At 40.8% G+C, this 19,453-nt stretch overlaps 1 long non-coding RNA gene across 1 annotated transcript; it reads left to right on the forward strand.

Moving 5' to 3' along the window:
• Positions 1-224: 224 nt before the first annotated feature.
• Positions 225-9,595, forward strand: LOC106725742. Its single transcript, XR_001361678.1, has 3 exons — positions 225-237; positions 2,186-2,234; positions 9,451-9,595. It is a non-coding gene; the product is annotated as an uncharacterized LOC106725742 (long non-coding RNA).
• The last annotated feature ends 9,858 nt before the right edge of the window (positions 9,596-19,453 follow it).

Here is a 19,453-nt window from a genome sequence, read left to right on the forward strand (position 1 = left end):
ATTGGATGAGGCAGGGTCTTAAGGAATCACCAGGGTGGAGCAAACAGAAATGGCTGCCAGCAGTCCTGACGGGGGCAGTTGCAGCATAGGAACAATGATCCCTGCCAGCACCTCCATCTGGGAGAAAGCCACCTCCGAGTTCCTGCCCTGATGCCAGACAATCCAGTTCCTCCTCGTATGTGTCTGTGTCCTCCAAAGCCTCGCCCTGGTGCTGGAGCTCAGAAGAAGCAGGACCTTGTAAGTTCAGTTCATGTGCTGGCCTTTTAAGAGGAACAGTTGGGTCTCCAGCAGCCTCTGTGTCACTGAGCCCCAATCCACACTGGTTTTTACAGCCAGTAGTTATGGGGACTTCTCTTCTTAGCCCTGGGAGCATGGGCTGGGCTTCTAGTGTGAGGTTGGGACCCCTTGCTCCTCCGGGCGGCCTTAATAGAGATGATCTCCCTCCCGATTAAAAAAGCAGCCCACGTGGGTGCCAGACCAGCCCGTTTAGCTCCTCCGCCCCTCCTACCAGTCTCAATGTGTTTTCTTATTTTCTTCTCTAGTTGTAGGACTTCCATTCAGCCAGCTTTCTGGCAGTTCTGGATGATGGTTGTTCTGTATTTTAGTTGTAATTTTGATGTGGTTGTGGGAGGTGGCAAGAACAGCTGTTTACCTACACCGCCATCTTCTAAACAGCAAATATTAAGAAAAATGTGACTGGGAATATGGAAAGAAACAAGTAATAAATATGAGAACTAAAAGGAAGGAATTCGAGGGTGTCAAAAACTGGCTTACTCACCACTTTCCTTTGGTGCAATACTAATGAGAATATTTAGCCACTGAAAATATTTTAGAATGAAATGTTAATTTGTATCAGACTTTAAAACGGAAAAAGAATATCTTTTATTATTATTATTATTCATTTATTTATTTTTAAAAAAGAATATCTTGAAGTCTCAAATGAGCATGGATGAGCAGTTGCAAGTCGTGACCTGCTACTTGGGAACTGGAAATAATTGGGATTCATTGCGTTGGGATGAGGCATGAGTTGTATACTGATGGGCAGAGAGATAGGAGTGAACAGCAAATGGAGCAAAACCAGCTCATACAAGAAATGATTCGAATTTAGCAATACTATTGAGAAAAGTTTCTCATATGATTAAGCTGCCCAGTTCAGATATGACTAGAAGGTGATTGGTCTCACTTTCAGGTTGGAATTGATTGAAAGCTCCCACTGAAAGACTTTGATTGCCTTGGTGGGGATCACATGTCAATGCTTGAGCAATGAGCAAACGCTGGGGATGGGGTATCCTTATATCAGCTTGTACTGGAGGTACCGGTTGGAGAGGGAGGAGAAATACTTCTCCAAGAGAAGGGCTGCATCCTTCTCAGATGAAAGGAAAGGCAGTGGGCAGGAAAAAACCAAACAACCTTAGTCAAATCCTGCTAATAACTTTGCTACTGGATTCTTAAAATAACTTTCTCACTGGTCTTTTGCCCTTTAGTTATTCCCACCATTGACAGATTAATAATCTCTCTGAACCCATTAAGTCTTAACATTCTTGGCTCAAAAACATTCAGTTACTTTTATTACCTACGAGATAAACACCAAGCACCTTCTCTTGGCATTTAAGGTCCTCTTGAATTTAAGGTCCTCTTGAATTTGGCCTCATGCTGCCTTTCTAGTTTCATCTCTGACTCCCCATGTAAAAGCAAAGCTTATCTAATCTTTGAATTTGGTGAGCTCATTCTCACGTCCATTTACTTGCCCATGACTTACCTTTTCCCTTGCCATGGTTCTCCTCTTACCCAAATTTTAACTCTTCCTAAACGTCAAGCTCAGGTGAAGAGGTGGAAAAAGTTGTCCATAAGAAATTAGTAGATCCTGAAGTTTCTGATTCAAAATGTTGGCTGCCTTTTCTGAATCTTCCCAGGCTAGTATCACCTTGGAGAATTTAGGGTTTGGCCCTCAGGCTGGTAGGCTCAAAAGTTAGATTTTGTCAACAAATCATCCTCAGTAATGGGTACACAGAAGCCAAGCTCACAAAACTAATTTTAAAGTCACAATTTTTCCAAAGTGAACTACAATTGTCACATCAACAAAAATGCTCATTTGACACCACTCTGTAGACATATCCACCTTATAAATCAAAACAGGTGAGGCAAGAAAGGTATTAAGTCTAGTATTTTCATCTCCATCATGCAGGTGGTCTTGCTAATAATGGTATTGCAACCGTTGTACTAAAGTCCTTCAGGTAAGGTTCCATGGCACTGTTCAATGTTTGCATCTCTGACTTTTATTTTTGCTGTTTTCGATATTCTATTTTACTATTGCTACATTCTATGGTTATGTCTTTTAATGTGATGAATCAAACTATTGTTCATTTTTGCTGACCTGCTATTCATTCTGTCTTCTAAAGCTGATGTTACCTACTTTGGTTCTGATTCTTTGCATCTTGATTTTATAATTTAATTCTTGGAAAGTGATTTTTTAAAAATTGATTTTTACTGAGATATAATTGGCATATATCATTGTGCAAGTTTAAGGTGAATGACATGTTGATTTGATACATCTATATGTTGAAATATAATTACCACTGTAATATTAGCTAACACCTCTATTGCATTTACTTTTGTGGTGGGAAATATTAAGATCCAGTCTCTTAGCAACCTTGAAGTTTTTAATACAGTATCATTGACTATAATCACTGTTCTGTGCATTAGATCTCTGGCTGCAAGTTTGTACCATTAAACAACATTCCCCCAACTCCCAGCACCTGGTAACCACCATTCTACTCTCTGTTTTTATGAGTTCAACTTTGTTTTATTTCACTTAGAAGTGATATAATACTCTTGGAGAGTGATCTTAATTTTCTTGTTGCCAAGTGCAACAAGAAATATTTATTATCTTCCTGGCAACAGTTATTATTTATCCTTCACAGCAACCCTGTTAGGCAGACAGGGCAGATGAATATCACCCCCAATAGATAATGAAAATGAAGCTCAAAGTGTTAAGAAATTTGCCTGAGTTCACACAGTAATTGGATAAACAAGCATTCACGTTGAGATATTCTTACTACAGGCCCACCTGATGGAAGACTATTTCTTTTTGTCAACTAGAACCCCTAGCAGAGTGCTGGCATCATTGCAGGTGTTTAATGCGTATTTATTAAGGATGAATGAGAAGCCCCCTATGAAAACAAAATAAAACAAATTATTAGTACCACAAGGCAACATTAATTGTGAAAGTCTAGGATACAGGCTCTTTGCTCCTCATTGATAACTCTGTCAAGCTACTAAACTAATTTCTGTTTTATGATTTGGAAAATGAGCATCATGATTCTTTTTGATGTGAATTAGTCAGGGTGTGACTGGACCATGAAGATTCAAGGCAGGTTATTGGAATGGTCATGAGTCAGAGTCATATGGGTGAGTTTAGGAAGATAAACAGCGGGAAGATTAGGATGAATGACAAAGGTCGTAGAGTTATAATGGAGGTTAGCGCCCTGCACAGCAACTGTAATTGTGAGAAAACGTCCTTCCAGATGATCATGTATTTAGATTTAAGTATTTTCTCTGAACTTCAGGATCCCACTCTTTGAAGGGCTGGATGGGCTTTGGGGCCAGTCTTGGCCTTTGTCTCTCTACCTCTTTCTACCCACCCCTCAGGCCACACACACATTGTAGCTAAAGTTCATTTGGTTTGGCAAGTGCCCAGTGGTCACAACTTGGTGGGAATGCTCTGCTTGCCTTTCTAGGTTCTGGTTGACTTGGACTTATAATTTTTAGGGCTTATTACTTTCTTGCCAGCATATCAATGTATTTTTAGAAAATTTAAAAATACTGTATTTATTATTTTTCTTATTTCCAGTGTGCCCATCTAGTATATCTATAATCATCCATATAGAAGTAGAAGTTAAGACTAGTTCTTTGTCATTACTTCACTTTAGCATGCATATGGGGATAGTGAGGAAAGTAATTCCTGGAGGTGAGAGGAGGGAATACATTTAAACAAATATGCTCTGATGGTGAATCAATAGAACCAAAGGCTGGCTAATCGTTGCTCAGCAGACAGAGCCAAATAGAAGCATCATGACATAGTTTATTTGGATAATTTGTGACGAGGCTGGTAATGTTTAAATTTAAGTACTTCCTTATACAATAATATCTCAAGCACACACACTGGTGCAATAAAAGAGCCAGCCTATCAAAATCTGAATATAACAACCATATCACACCAATACTACGCATTGGAGTTTAGTGCCATTTGCGGATCAGTTTCTAGCTGGGCTCTGAGCAGATCCTTGGGCTCTGCAGCCCAGGAGAAATCCCACAGGTGGATCTGAATGGAGAGAGCCAGGCTGAGGCCAAGGTGAAAGTACTGAAGTTCACTGTCCTTCATGCCAAGTGCATGGTCCAAGGAAGACATTGTTTCTGCTCCTGGAAGTGGCAGAATTACATTTGGTTGCTTTTCACTAAATTTAAAAAATCCACTTACCAGAGTGTATGGATGGGGAAAAACACAATTCAGTGAGTGGTGGGATTGTATGAGCTTGCCACTCCCATCCCTGTAATTTTCCTGTGGCATGTATCGATGTGAACTTGAACTTGCCATGCACACTTCCTGTGCCTCTGTTTCTCTTACCCTGTATTGTGGAACCTTGTCGTAAGACTACTAAAAATATTTATAAAACGTTTAGCTATTGTCCATAGTACAGTGAAGCTAATTGATATCATACATTGATACTAATTTTTCATAATTCTGCCATTTTAGTGATATGATCAGTTTGAACAGTATGGAAAATACCATATTAATTCACACTTGAAAATGCCAAAGGTCAAATAAATGCCTTTTCCACTGGAATACGTGCAATAATGTTTCATTTAACCAGCAATAAGGGAACTAGGTATTTCATATAAATGACTTTTTTTTAGACAATTGAAGGTTACCCCTGAAAAAACTTTAGCTTTTTGAGATTTTAAGTTGCTTGAATGGAAAGCATTAAAAAATGAATTGCCCACCTCCTGAATTTAGAAATAAAAGCACAGAAAAGTATAAAGACTAATCAAATCCATGTTTCCATACACAGGTTTCCCCTCTCTATAAATAGAGGAATATGGGAGTAATTTAATATTTGCAAAATAGCCCTGGGTTATTATTATAAACATTATTATCACACCATGCTGTGTGATGAAATAGACGTAGAAGTGTGTGGAGTATGTGGATGGTTCAAAATTTTATTTTCCCACCCATGGAAAATATGAAAACGTAGAGAAGAAACAAAAATGACTATAAGCTCACCAGGCAGAGGTAATCATTGTTAACATTTTGACATTGTTGCAATTTCTTAGTAAAGCTAATATTATACTTTTCTAACTTTTTAATATCTTGTGACTGTTTTCTCATAGCTTTAAGTATCATGTACTTAACTTTCTAATGGCTAAATGATATTTCATTGTGTGGTAGCACCATTATTTTCTTAACCAGTCTCCCATTGGTGGGCATTTATATTTTCCAATATTTATTGTAAGCAATGCTGTAGTGAACACACTTGTACATAAATCTTGGTGGACATCTTAATTAATATATTCAACAGGAGTTGATGGAGTGTTTACAATTTGTTGGGCAATATTCTAGGTGCTTGAGATATAAAAGTGAATAATCCTTGTTCTTGTAGAATTTATATTCTAATAGGTGAAGATTGAGAATAATCACAAATAAATTATATCGTATATTAGAAAGTATTAAGTGCTATGGAATCTAGCAGTATTCCCTTAGGATAAATTTCCAGAAGACTCCTGATGCATATTTCTAAAGCATCTTTAGTAAAGTTGTACTAATTCATGTTTATACCAAATGTTTGAATATCTCTTTTTCTGACCTTGAAAGCAGGTGTTTCTATAGAAAAAAAATGTTATTTTGTTAAATAAAATCTATCTTAATTTTTAAATGTGCATTTCTTGGAGATTAGTGGTTTTTAAAAAATATATTTTCCTATGTTTGCTGATTATTTGCATCATCTTTTGAAAACACTTGTTCATGTCTTTTGAATGGTATGAAGGGTTTGGGTGGCTGTATTAGTTTCCTAGGGCTGTGTATAAAGTGCCAGAAACTTGGGTGGCTCAGAAAACAGAAATGGATTGTCCCATAGTACAAGACGTCCAAACTCAAGGTGTGGGGAGGGCTGCACACCCTCTGAAACCTGTAGGGGGATCATTCCTTGCCTTTTCTAGATTCTGCTGGCTTCCTGGCAGTCTCTGGTGCTCATTGGCTTTTGGATGCACCACTCCAATCTTCATCTTCACATGGTGTTTGTTCTCTTTGTGTGTGCCTCTGTCTCCGTGCCTGCATTTGTCATTTTATAAGGGCAGAGTCACATTGGGTTAGGCTCACCCTAATTTAGACCTCATTTTAACTTGATCTAGCTAATAAAAGAGTAATATGCAAATTGACCATCACTCCAACACACAAGATGGCCACCCCCATGTGGTCAAAGATGGCCACCACAAGATGGCCTGCAGGGGAGGGCAGTTGGGGGGGGGACCAGGCCTGCAGGGGAGGGCAGTTAGGGGTGACTGGGCTGGCAGGGGAGGGCAGTTAGGGGCGACCAGGCTGGCAGGAGAGGGCAATTAGGGGCAATTGGGCCGGCAAGGGAGCAGTTAGGCATCGATCAGGCTGGCAGGGGAGTGGTTAAGGGGTGATCAGGCTGGCAGGCAGAAGTGGTTAGGGGCAATCAGGCAGGCAGGCAGGTGAGCGGTTAGGAGCCAGCAGTCCTGGATTGTGAGAGGGATGTCCAACTGCCCTTGAGGGGTCCCAGATTGGAGAGGGTGCAGGCTAGGCTGAGGGACACCCCCCTCCCATGCACGAATTTTGTGCACTGGGCCTCTAGTATATCTATAAAGACCTTATTTCCAAATAAGGTCACCTTTACAGGTATTGGGGGTAAGACTTCAGCTTATGTTGGGAGGACACAGTTCAATCCATGACAGCGCTGAAATCTCATTCCTTATTCCTCTTACCTCCAGGTCTTAAAAACAATCGATGACCAATGGATTTGTTTTCTTAGTCTGTGTATGCACTCTGTGATTCCTTGAGACGGAAGTGGGGCTTGTGACTTTATCCTCCAGTCTTGGCAGGTATAGATAGGTCTGAGTTTATAGTGCAGGATTGTAATCTGTACTTGAACTCAAGGGCAAGGCCAAGAAGATGATAGGACTGCTCTGCACACCCATTCACAGGTGGAACAGAGAGAAAGGTTGGTAGAAGCAGAGTCTGCGTTCTTCCCAGTTGGACTTGCTGTGAGGGGACAGAAAGAACAGCACAGCCCATGACGCCCCCTTGGGAAAGAAATAAGTTGGCAAGAGAAAGGGCTCCATCTGCATGTTGAAGAAAAGCAACTTGATAGCCTGGTTGTTGATTCTGAGGTCCAGGGGCCCATCAACCAATCCCCCCGGCCTGACTGCTTTGACACACCAGTTTCCCCTCTTGGGAAGGAATGCATAAGGGAGTAGAGAGAGAAAAATGCAATTGCTCTCCCTGACATCTTCTCTCCCCTCCCTGTGTAGAGTAAAGTTTGCAGTAGAAGTTTCCTCTTCTGTGGAAATGAAAAGAAAAGGGATAAGACTGGCTTTCATAGTTCTTCTGTTTCCTACCTGTAAATCTTTTCTTCCCGCGCCACCATCAGGCTGTTGGCCATCACTTATTTCTGACAATGTCTGCTTCTAGAAATCTATTTTTGTTCTCCTGTGCAGAAGCCAAATAATCAAACTTGGTAATTTTACTCTTGGTAAGGATTAAAGGTAGCACTATGACCCTGTGTAAAAGTTTTGGAGAGCTCTTTTCCAATAACTGTGTTGTTGTTGCTTGTCTAATTCTGGAAATAGAACTAGTTTTAGATGGGGTGAGTTTGCTGGAGAGCCCACTGCCAGGTAGAGTAGAATATTCTCTCCCTCACCCTCTCTTTTTTCATATATAGTAAATATTATATAGCAATGACCTTACTGAGGAAACAAAACATACACAGAAGAAAATTTCCCCTTAGAACAAAAGGGCAGCAACTGTTAAAAAAACAAAAACAAAAACAAGACACAAGAACACAAAACAAGTTGCTAAGAGTACCTTTAAAATAAATGCTGTCCAAACACTAAGGTTTGAAGTGACCCCAGGAAATTCATGTTGGAAGGAGTCATAAGGGGAATGGGAGTTTTCACAGGCAAATGATGATAAGAACCACTAACATGATTGGACAAAGGGACCAAATCTGCAGTTGGTTAATCCCAGCCAGGATGAAGGCTGTGGAGTAGTTTCTAAGAGACTCCCTGTCCCACAGTTGCGCTCTCAGTTCTCCTCTTGCGAGTGTTAATGTTGATGGCTCTTGAGGGAAGAATGAGCTGGTTATTCAAATTCCCCGTGGCTCACTTTCTTTTGTAAAAGGACAATGTTTCCATAGTAATGATTTATCCAATGTGTTCTGGAAACCTTGCTTTTCCATTATTATTTTTATATGCCTCACGGATTTGAATACGGATGGCGGAGCTTTTAGCACCTCTTTGGTTCCATCTTCATTTGTCCTGTCTGTTTCTGTAGGAATAAGATTTCAAAATAAGCAGCTAATGAACCAAGTTCTCCAACAACTGTAAATCTTTTTTTTTTTTTTGGAAATCTAAGTTTTTCTCAGGAGAATGTATTATCTTCCTGGGCAAGAGCGGGAGAGCATTCTATATCTCTACTATGTGAAACCCTATAATTGGGGAGTTTCATTTGGAAGTCTGACTCTAAGGTGAGAATAGAAAGGGAAAAAGACCAATGCATGTTCTCAGGAATTCTCTCCGCCCCATGACAGCAATTCTTCAGTAATACCCACCCCCCCACCCCTGATATTTAAAATTTCCAATAGTCTAAAAATAGCATCAGAAAATGTTTGCTGAAACAGGCAGCTTATTAAAAGAGAGAGCCACTGCTTTTGTTAAACAGGAGCTGGATTTGAGCAAAATATTAAGATGTTGGAGGAAGAATATGCCATTCGTTTTGCACATCCATTCAGTCACCCAGCAGAGCAGATTCCATCTCCTGTCCCTCTCCCAAAGACCTCCTTGCTCATCCTTCTCACCTGCTTTAGTAGAGGAGACTCTCATCTCATGTCACCTGGACCACAGCTAAAAACTCCAACTGATCTTGGCTTCAGACCTGTTGCCTTCATTCATAGACACAACCTATACTATCTCCTAAAATATAAATATGATAATATCAGCCCCTCCTTAAAATACTCAGCCCAGCTGGTGTGGCTCAGTGGTTGAGGGTTGACCTATGAACCAGGAGGTCATGGTTCAATTCATAAGCCTAGGTTGTGGGCTCGATCCCCAGTGGGGGGGGGGGGGGGCAGCAGGCAGCCAATCAATGATTCTCTCTCTCTTCCTCTCTGAAATAAATAAAAAAATACTTCTGTTATTTTTATTTTTTTTGCTTTCAAGGTAAAATCAAAACCCTGGCCAAGTACCTAATGCTTCCCATGACCTGGATCCTGACAATACACCAAACCTCACCTTCCTGGCAGATAATAAACATTCAATAAATTTTATGTAATAGATGACATCGATCAATACCAAGAGAGGTCTGAATGCCCACCGTTTGGCCCAGGCCCTTCAGTTTCAAGCTGAGATCCACAGTAACTTCTTCATGTTTTGGACCAGTGGTTCACAAAGGTTTTGTGTTCAGAATTTCTTTCCACACTTAACAATGATGGAGGGCCTCCGAGAGCTTTTATTTTTGTGAATGACATCATTTATATTTATTGTATTAGAAACTAAACTGAGAAATGTAAAAAAAATTTGTTAACTCAGTTAAATGATAATACCAAGTCCAATACATTTAAACATCAATAAGATATTTTAATAAAAATAACTATAATCTCTAAAACAAAAAATAATTAGTAAAAATATCAAAATTGTTTTTGTTTTTGTAATTCTTTTAATGTTTGATTGATAGATGAAAGTTGTATTTTTATATCTGTTAGCATATTCAGTCTATTGTGATAAGTTGCTTCCATTGATGTATAGGGAGAATACTTGGCCTCTTATGGATATATAGTTAGAAAAAGGAGTATTTTAATAAGTTTTTTACATAATTATAGACATTCTTCTTTGATAAGTCACCAAAATTGATGAGTGGACAGTTTCTTAAAAATTGTAATGTAGAGTCTGAATCTATATCAGTAAACTTTCAAGCTATTACATTAAAATCCACTGCTCTATCTTGAACTTTGACTGACTCTGTCATACATGCATGATTTTCTAACATTATGCATTGGTCATTTTGAAAATATTGGTTTGTGACTTATACAGGTCTTCCAAATATTGACCCATTTAGAAATGCACTTCAGAATCCCTTTCATTTCTATCAGCACCAATCCCATCAGAAAAGTCATGATGAGAAGACTGGGAAGCTTTCAAGCTGGAGATGTATCGTTGGCAATAAACACGTTCCTCGAAGTAACAGACTCACTTCATTCAGTTTTTGTGAAAATGTCTGCCAAATACCCACTTCTGCACAACTAGAGTTTATCTTTCATTCTTCAACTAAAAAATCCAGTTTCCTTGGAAAAACTGGCTAGTCCAGCTCACAACTCAATCACTCAATATTTTCTTTTTTCAAGGCAACTATCTTCATTCATTATGCAACTGAGTTGCTTTATGCATACTTCTATTTTATCACATAGAATATTAAAGTAACCTAAGAATTGAATGTGATCAAACTGAAAATATATGTTACTTTTAAAATGAGATCCCAAAATCTAACGGGCATGTTTTCCTAGTAGGAGTGCTTGGAGGTGAAGAATACGATGACTGCAGTAGAGTTCAGTGCCTCTGCCGTGGTGTGTGCTGAGTTAGCCAGCAGTTTACCTGCCATTTCTATTGCACCATCAGTGTGAATATCAATACAGTTTGAAAGGCAAATATATCTTAATACTGTGAGAGAAATAGTTTGGATCTTGCTTACCCCTGAGAGGGTCTTGGGGACCTGTACAGGTCAGCAGACCCCACGTTGAACAATGCTGTCTCGGAGAGCAGCACAGACCATATCTCTTTCCCAAGGAAGGGTTTTTTTTGAAGCTCAAGAGAAATGATGTTCAAGCATTTGTTTTAACTTTTGTAACTCTAACACTCAAAAAGAGTTTTTGATAATTATCTCTCTCAGAATTAAAAAAACACACAAAAATATGCAATGATGAATGCTTACAAGGAAAAGGTAGCAATAACATAATTTATTGAGTAATTACTAACTCCAGACACTGTTGTCAACTCTACATGCACTTCACTTAATACACACACCAACCTTAATAGGTAGGTACTATTTTGTTTCCAATTGAAGGAATTTAAGTAGCAATGGGTTTACATAACTTGCCCAAGGTTCTCATGGCTAGTAAGTGGCAAATCTGAGCATCCAACTCAGTTCTGTTAAACTCAAAGATCCTCACTATGAATCACTATCTAAAGTTACTAATAAAATATTTGCTATCCTAATTATCTAAATGAAAATTTTGTGTTCTTTCGGGCATATATTTTAGTTTAGCGTGGACTATAGTCACTCAAATGTTATCCCTTTGAGAAAGTTTTATTGTCCACTTGAGCTGATTTAAATTTCTCATTTTAGAGTTTTCATAGTTTCAATTACTTCATGTGTCACTATTTTTCATAATTTGTTATTCTTATTCCTCCCTTATTCCCACTTACTATAAGCTCTTTTAGGTCAAGCAGAACATCTTATTTGCCTTTTGTAGTATATATTCCAAACTAACCACTGCTGAGAGCTCAGCTGTGTGGGAGATTACAAATTGCCACAGTCCCATTGCAGTTCCTGTCATCAAGCGGGAGAGCATCTTTTGCTCCCCCTTGGATCTGGTTTGACCTTGTATTTGCTTTGGGCAACAGAATGCAGCAGAAGTAATCTTGTGCAAATTCTAAGCCTAGGCCTTCGGAGGCTTTGCATACTTCTGTTCATTCTCTTGGAAACCTGCCCAGCTACTATGTGAATAAGCCCCATGTAGCCTGCTGAAGGAGGAGAGGCCATGTGGAGCCCAGATCAGTCATCCCAGACCAGCCAGCCCCGCCAATCTAGCCGCTGACTCAGATGCATGAGTGATTAGCCCATGTCCCATATGTCTAGCCCGATGATCAGAGCCCTTTCTTTCCTTTCCTTTCCTTTCCTTTCCTTTCCTTTCCTTTCCTTTCCTTTCCTTTCCTTTCCTTTCCTTTCCTTTCCTTTCCTTTCCTTTCCTTTCCTTTCCTTTCCTTTCCTTTCCTTTCCTTTCCTTTCCTTTCCTTTCCTTTCCTTTCCTTTCCTTTCCTTTCCTTTCCTTTCCTTTCCTTTCCTTTCCTTTCCTTTCCTTTCCTTTCCTTTCCTTTCCTTTCCTTTCCTTTCCTTTCCTTTCCTTTCCTTTCCTTTCCTTTCCTTTCCTTTCCTTTCCTTTCCTTTCCTTTCCTTTCCTTTCCTTTCCTTTCCTTTCCTTTCCTTTCCTTTCCTTTCCTTTCCTTTCCTTTCCTTTCCTTTCCTTTCCTTTCCTTTCCTTTCCTTTCCTTTCCTTTCCTTTCCTTTCCTTTCCGGAAAGGGAGAAAAAATAGGAGAGGGAGAGGGAAAGGAAGAGAGAAAGAAAGATATATATTGATTTATTTTAAGGAATTCACTCATGTGATTGTGGGGCTGTAGGCTGGCAGGGTAAAGACCCAGGGAAGAGCTGATGTTGCAGCTTGGGCCCAAAGGTAGTGTGAAGGTAGAATTTCCTCTTCCTCAGACCTCAGTCTTGTTTCAACTTTCAACTGATTGGATGATGCCCACTCATTGTACGGAGGGTAATCTGCTTTATTCAATGTCTACTGATTTAATGTTTATGTCAATGTTAGTCTTATTTAAAAATACCATCTCAGTGAAAATCAGGCTGGCATTTGACCTAATATTGGGTCCATGGCCTGGTCAAGTTGACACATAAAGTTACCATTGCAACCACCTGGTTTAGGATGGTTTGTTAGGGAACAAAAACTACCTGACTTATTTTGTAACCATCATCTCTTCTGACCTCTCAGCTCGGCGTCTTCAGAATTATTTAGCAAAGAGTTGCAATATTTACTAATTCCAAAAGGCAAAATAATTCTTTTCTCCATGAAATTTTAAGCTTTTAAATATATATATTAACATGGCAAATAGTTAAAAATGTTGACAATTACTTTCTATAGACAAAATTCTTCTCTTTGTGAGTGTAGTTGGTCAGTACACTATTCAAGAGCAGATCAAGATAAATAGTGTCTTTCCTGAAAAAAAGGATTGGGTTGTCATGTAGAAAATGCTTCAGTATCCTTCTATTGATCATCTGGTAAACACTGATTGACCTCCTTACCTATTACATGCTGGACCCTGGGCTAGACATCCCCGTCCAGCATTAATCTCTGCCCTCTCAGTGCTAAGCTAAGCTAAGCTAAGCATCTTTCCCCCCGCCCCCACAGGAGTTCAATCTTTTCTTAAAGCAATTTGCTGTTTTTTATGTCCTGTCTCTAGTCTGTGTGTTTAAGTACTTCCACTAGAATAATATGCATTGGCTGTTCTCATGGAAGAAATGACTCCCTTTTTCCCCTCACTCCACAAACAGTGTAGCATTGAAGAGGTCTAGCACAGGCCTTCCTGCCAGCTCTTTGTTTCCTCATTTCGTTCACAGACCTCTGGAGGCAAGGACTACAGGCAGCGCATTGTTTGTGTCTCTGCCTTTTGGCAGCAAAAAAGAGTTTAAAAGTACTCCAATGAGGGCATCTGCCGTGCCCTGAAATAAAAGAACAACTAGACCAAAGTGCCACCCACTTGAGATCTGCACAGCTTCCCACGACAGCGAGATCTTGGCCTTTGACTCTTCTTCCATCTGAAACCAGGGACTCCGCCTTCCTCCTTGGAAATGGCTCATTTGGCTGTAAACATTCTAAATGCATTCTGATATTTTTGAGGACAAAATTTATGTTAGTAAGTACCATTTACAGGAGATTTAATATGTAGTTTCAGTGGCTAAACACGTTGCAAACATTATCTAATGTAACCCCTTTGGCAACCAAGTAAATTAGGCACTAGATTAAGGAAACTGAAGCAAAGAGATTTACCTAATAATATGTCTAAGGATATTCAGCTAGTAAGTGGCATTCTGGGCATGAACACCAGTGTCTATGTGACACCAATGCTGATGGTGTTGGTCACTACATTAGATAGCCCCGTTTCAAAATACCTTCGCAGTGAAAATCAGACTGGTAGTTGACCTAATATCTGGGTCCGAGCCTAGCCAAGTTGATCTATAAAGACTAATAAACCAGAGCACCATTTGCAGCTGACGACCCAGTTCTGGCTTCGAGGTTAAGGGTGAAGGTCCCAGACCATGACTGTCTCGGATTAATTCTTTGCTTCTTTATTTATTCGCTGTTGTTTAATTGCTCTGGGTCTCAGTTTCTTCCTCTTTAAAAGGAGGATAATAGCCAAGGCTGGTTTGGCTCCGTGGATAGAGCGTTGGCCTGCGAACTGAAAGGTCCCAGGTTCGATTCCGGTTAAGGGCATGTACCTTGGTTGTGGGCACATTCCTAGTGGGGGGTGTGCAGGAGGCAGCTGATCGATGTTTCTGGCTCTCTATCTCTCTCCCTTCCTCTCTGTAAAAAAAAAAAATCAATAAAATATATTTAAAAAAATTTTTTTTAAAAAGGAGGATAATAATTTTGCCTTCTTCTAGAGTTGCTATAGGGATCAAATTGGTTAATACATATGAAGTGCTTCGAACAACACTTGACACATTCCAAATGCTCACTGAATGTTACTCACGCTCATAAAAATGTATGCAGCTTTTCCATCAGGATGTCAAGTTCTAAATTCCCTGTTCAGCTAAATCAATAACCTTACATGTATTTGCTAATGACTTTTAGATTAAGGTTGAGATTTCTACGTGATGCCAAAGGACAAAAAAAGTCAATTTGGAAAACAAGTCAAGCCAATTGCCAATTCAATGAAAATGGTCAGACTCATTATTTGATGTCCTGAGGAACAAAAGCAGCCACTCTTTTGGTAACAGTTTCATAAGAGACTTTCAATTGCTTGCACTTCAATTTATTAAGAAAAAGGAACACTGGTGGGAAGGTTAAGACTTGGTCAGTGTGGTTCCATACCATGTCCTCTCTAAGGGGAATTCGAAAGTCTTGGGGCAAAATGTGGAGTGGTCAAAATGACACGAGTCAGGGGTAGTCTTTTTCCAGGAGCCTCCGAGGGCATCTCCGGCAAACCATCAATGATTTTATGGTTAGTTTTTTTTTTTTTTGTAATTAGTGAATCAAAGTTTCTTACCTCTCGCCTGAGAAGGTAAGCCTTGCAAATGGATTTAATATCTAAAGTAGAAACACAGTGCCAACTGGAATTTCAGCTTTTTAAGGAATGTTCCATATATTTACAAATGTTTCACATTATTATGTGTATATACTTTCAAAGGGTTGGTACAAAATCTTGACAAGTTTTTATTGATTTCAGAGAGGAAGGGAGAGGGAGAGAGAAACATCGATGATGAGAGAGATTCATCCATTGGCTGCCTCCTGCACACCCTCTACTGGGGATGGAGCCTGCAACCTGGGCAGGTGCCCTGACCAAGAATCGAACTGTTTCCTGGTTTATGGGTCGATGCTCAACCACTGAGGCATGCTGGCTGGGTGGTTGTTACAATTTTAATAACAAATTTTCTTAATATTCTAGAATATTATGACTATACAGAGAAGCATAAAGAATAAAATAAAAATCATGAGCAATCCCACCATACTATATTCACTCATTTATCTTCAGTAAGAGCTTGCTATTTTACGATGTTTGTATGTTCTGGTGATGTCTGAGGATGTAGAAGAAAATGAAAATTTGATATTTCATGTCAGCCCCAACAATGGCATTATTTGGTACTTGATACAACTTATTTTATCCTAGCTTTAAAAAATATTTTAGTTTGAGCTGAAATAAAGTGGAAATTTATTAACCTGAAAGAATACCTCTGAGAGTTGTAAGTCAAAATAAGGCTGTTATTATCAAACAATTTAAGTAGTAATAATGTGATGATGAATTTCAATTATGCATCAAGATCATGATGGTGCTACTTTTTGTCAGGCAGTTTTGTTGGAGGTGGGAATTTTTGAGGATTGACAACCTTGTGAAAAAGCAGGGGAATGAAGCTGGAAGATGGATCTAGGAGTTTAGGTGTCCCTGGGGCACAATCTCACAGCCTGTGGGGAAATGTCTAACCACCCCTTTGGAGTAACCCAGCCTTTTATGTAAAATAAAAGATGTGCTTCCCACTAATGGATGGAAATGTTGGAATTGGCTGTCTAAGTGGAAATAGCAGTGATGTCACAGTTGTCATCTGAAACCACACCTGCCCTGGTACCTGATTAATTCTCAATGAACTCTTCTCTTGGGCTAAACAAACCAGTATCATTGTGCTTAAAGTTAGGTTTCAGAAAGAGAATTCACTTCATATCTTTTTCCCACAGACTAAAACTCTCCTGGAACTCCTTAGAGAAGCCTAACAACTAAGATTTAGAACAAGGCAAGATGGTATCAAACATCCCCCTTTGGGAGAGTCTGTGATGAAGCCGATGATGCCAGCTGGCAGGTACACCTTATGCCTGCCTCCCCAGAGCAAGCCAAAACCTTTATTTACCACAGTGATAACAGACCAGCCTAGCCATTATGTTTCTAGGCTATCCTGGGAGTTCAGGGCCGGTGTGTTCTTTGCAGCACACCTCATGTCTGTGATTTGGGATGGCTGAGGTACTCACAGAGGCGAATAAATTACACTGTCAAGTTAATGGCCTGTACCTGAGGAGAATGAGCTGGAAGGTCAGGGCAACAGGTGTGAGCTATCATTGCATTCAATGGGTTATGCTTCCTTACACAGTGCCTTGAGACGGGAACATAAATTTCTGAATACTAGATGTGACAAAAGATAACTTACAGCTTTTTTGTTTGTGGAAGGAGAGGAGAACTAGACCATGAACACATTTTTTTCTACGAGTGCCTCTAATTCTTCCCGTCATCCTGACACACGGAAAGAAGGAAGGGGGAAAGGCAGAGACAGTCAGCAAAGAGAGCATGGTCCTCTGTTCCAGTTGACTGCTCAGCCTTTGTCTTTAGCTACTTTTCTATTCACTGGATGAACTACAGCGTCCTAGGAACTAGTTGGTAGCAAGTTCAAAGTAAAGAATATTAGCTCCGTGAGGCACCAGACGTGATACCTGGTTTGACAGTTGACAAAGAGGCAGGTTCTGACCTACGGGCTAGTGACCTCAGAAGCAATGAAGGACTGAGTCTCCTGACCTCCACACAACTGGCCTTTCTGTTATGTCCTCTCATCTTTCGGGGATTCTGAGCAGGAATGGATTTATTTTTCAGTTCAGTTTTTGTTTCCTCCAGCTCTGTGGCTTCTATTTGGGACTTGCTTATATTTTCTGTCTCTTTATTGAAGTTCTCACTGTATGATTCATCCATTCTTCTCCCAAGTTCTGTGAGCATCTTTATGACCATCACTTTGAACTCCTTATCAGGTAAATTACTTATCTCTGTTTTATTAATTTTTTTCTGAAGTTTTATCTCATTTTTTTTTCATTTTGAACATATTTTGTTTCTTCATTTGGTTTGAATCTTTGTGGTTTCTATGCATAAGATAAAATAGCCACCTCTCCCAGTCTTGAGGATTGGACCAGGAGGTGAAACTTATTGTTCAGCCCTGCCCTCGCTCTTGGTTGTCTCTCAAACCACTGTGGTCGTCCAAGCAGGCTATGATATTTTTAAAAGCTCACAGTAGTTCAGGGTGTGCCAGACCTGTCAGGTGCTCAAGGGGAAGATCTCAGCACCTAGGACCAAGCTGATTGGAAGCCAGACCCTCAGGCAGCAGCTTTGAAAGCATGAAACTATATACACCAGCGTGAGCCCCTCTGGCCACTATAGCCAAGCGATCTGGAGATGGCACCTGGGTGGCAGTTACAAAAAGCAGGCCAGCATGGCTCAGTGGTTGAGCGTTGACCTATGAACCAGGAGGTCATGGTTCGATTCCCAGTCAGGGCACATGCCCGGATTGTGGGCTCAATCCCCAGAGTGGGGCATGCAGGAGGCAGTCGATCAATGATTCTCATCATTGATGTTTCTATCTCTCTCTCCCTCTCCCTTTCTGAAATCAATAAGAATATATTAAAAAAAAGAGCAGGGCTCCAGACGAGTGTATAAGCTCCTTTCTGGGAAACACCAGCAAGCTGTAGAGAGGCAAAGGGAAAGTGCAAGATGGTGCCTCCCACCTGCGTTCCCTGAGAGCACTTAGCCTCGAGGTGTGTGCCAGGCCTGAAGCCTGCCCTCAGGGTGAAGCTCCTGCACCAGCAAACTGGCCTCTTTCACAGAGATGCTGGGGCGGTTCGCCTGCTCTGTGCAGTGCCCTGGGCGCGGTAGTCTGCCAAGAACTGTCTCTCTGATTGTCCTAATCCCTGGGGACCCAAGAACACCAGCTCCCCTGGCCTCCAGCACTAGGTGATTAGAGAGTGTCCCCTGAGCTGCAATCACAAACCCGAGGCCCTGGATGTCACCGCAGGGGCAGCAGGTAAATGTGAGAGCTCCCCTTGAGCGAGAGCGGAGGTTGGGGCTGTGCAGAGGGAGTCTGCTGGTTGGAATAAGCAGAGGGGGAGCCTATAGGTGTTGCCCGCTGGGAAACAGACAAAAAAGGAGATGGCACCTGCCAGCTGGACCAAGGCAAAGGGGGAGCCTGTAGCTGGTGCTGCAGGAAAAAGGAGAAAAGAAAGGAAGATGGTGCCCCCCTACCAGCAGGCCTCTAGGAGGGTCTCAGTTGAATGCCGGCCCCTGCCCTGATGCTTTAAGATCTGCATATGAGCCTCTTCACACACAGTCTGGGCACCACGTGGGTCTCAGGGTTGTGAGCACCGCTGGTTTCGAAAGCTAGATGTTTTGGGGCTTACCTTTAAGGTGCAGCTTTTAAAAGTTGGGCTGCCGGATGTGGAATTGAACCCTTAACTCCTCGGGAGAAGGTCCAGGTTTTGAGTTCTCTCCCGACTTGTGGGTCACTGCATGGGGTGGGCTTTCTGGTGAGACTGTGTCTCGGCCTCTCCCATCCGCTTCCATGTGGGCCCTGCCTCGTAGGCCAGATGTCGCTCAGACAGTTTGTAGGTTTATTCCAGGGGAAGTGATTCCACATGTAGCTGCAGACTCGGTGTGTCTGTGGGAGGTAGTGAGCCCAGGATGCTCCTATGTTACCAGTGTGAACTGGAACCTACCAAGGTATAGGAATGGATTTATAACAAGTGTACATTATTTTGTACTCATCTGTATAGTCAATTCAAAAACCTTGACACTTAAGAAATTCACTATTCAAGAATTTTTTTCATGACATAATCAAGGGAACTAGAAAAACCTGAAAGTTTCAAGATTATG

Source organism: Myotis brandtii, unplaced genomic scaffold (assembly GCF_000412655.1).
Source record: "Myotis brandtii unplaced genomic scaffold, ASM41265v1 scaffold185, whole genome shotgun sequence".
In the NCBI taxonomy this organism is placed as follows: domain Eukaryota; kingdom Metazoa; phylum Chordata; class Mammalia; order Chiroptera; family Vespertilionidae; genus Myotis; species Myotis brandtii.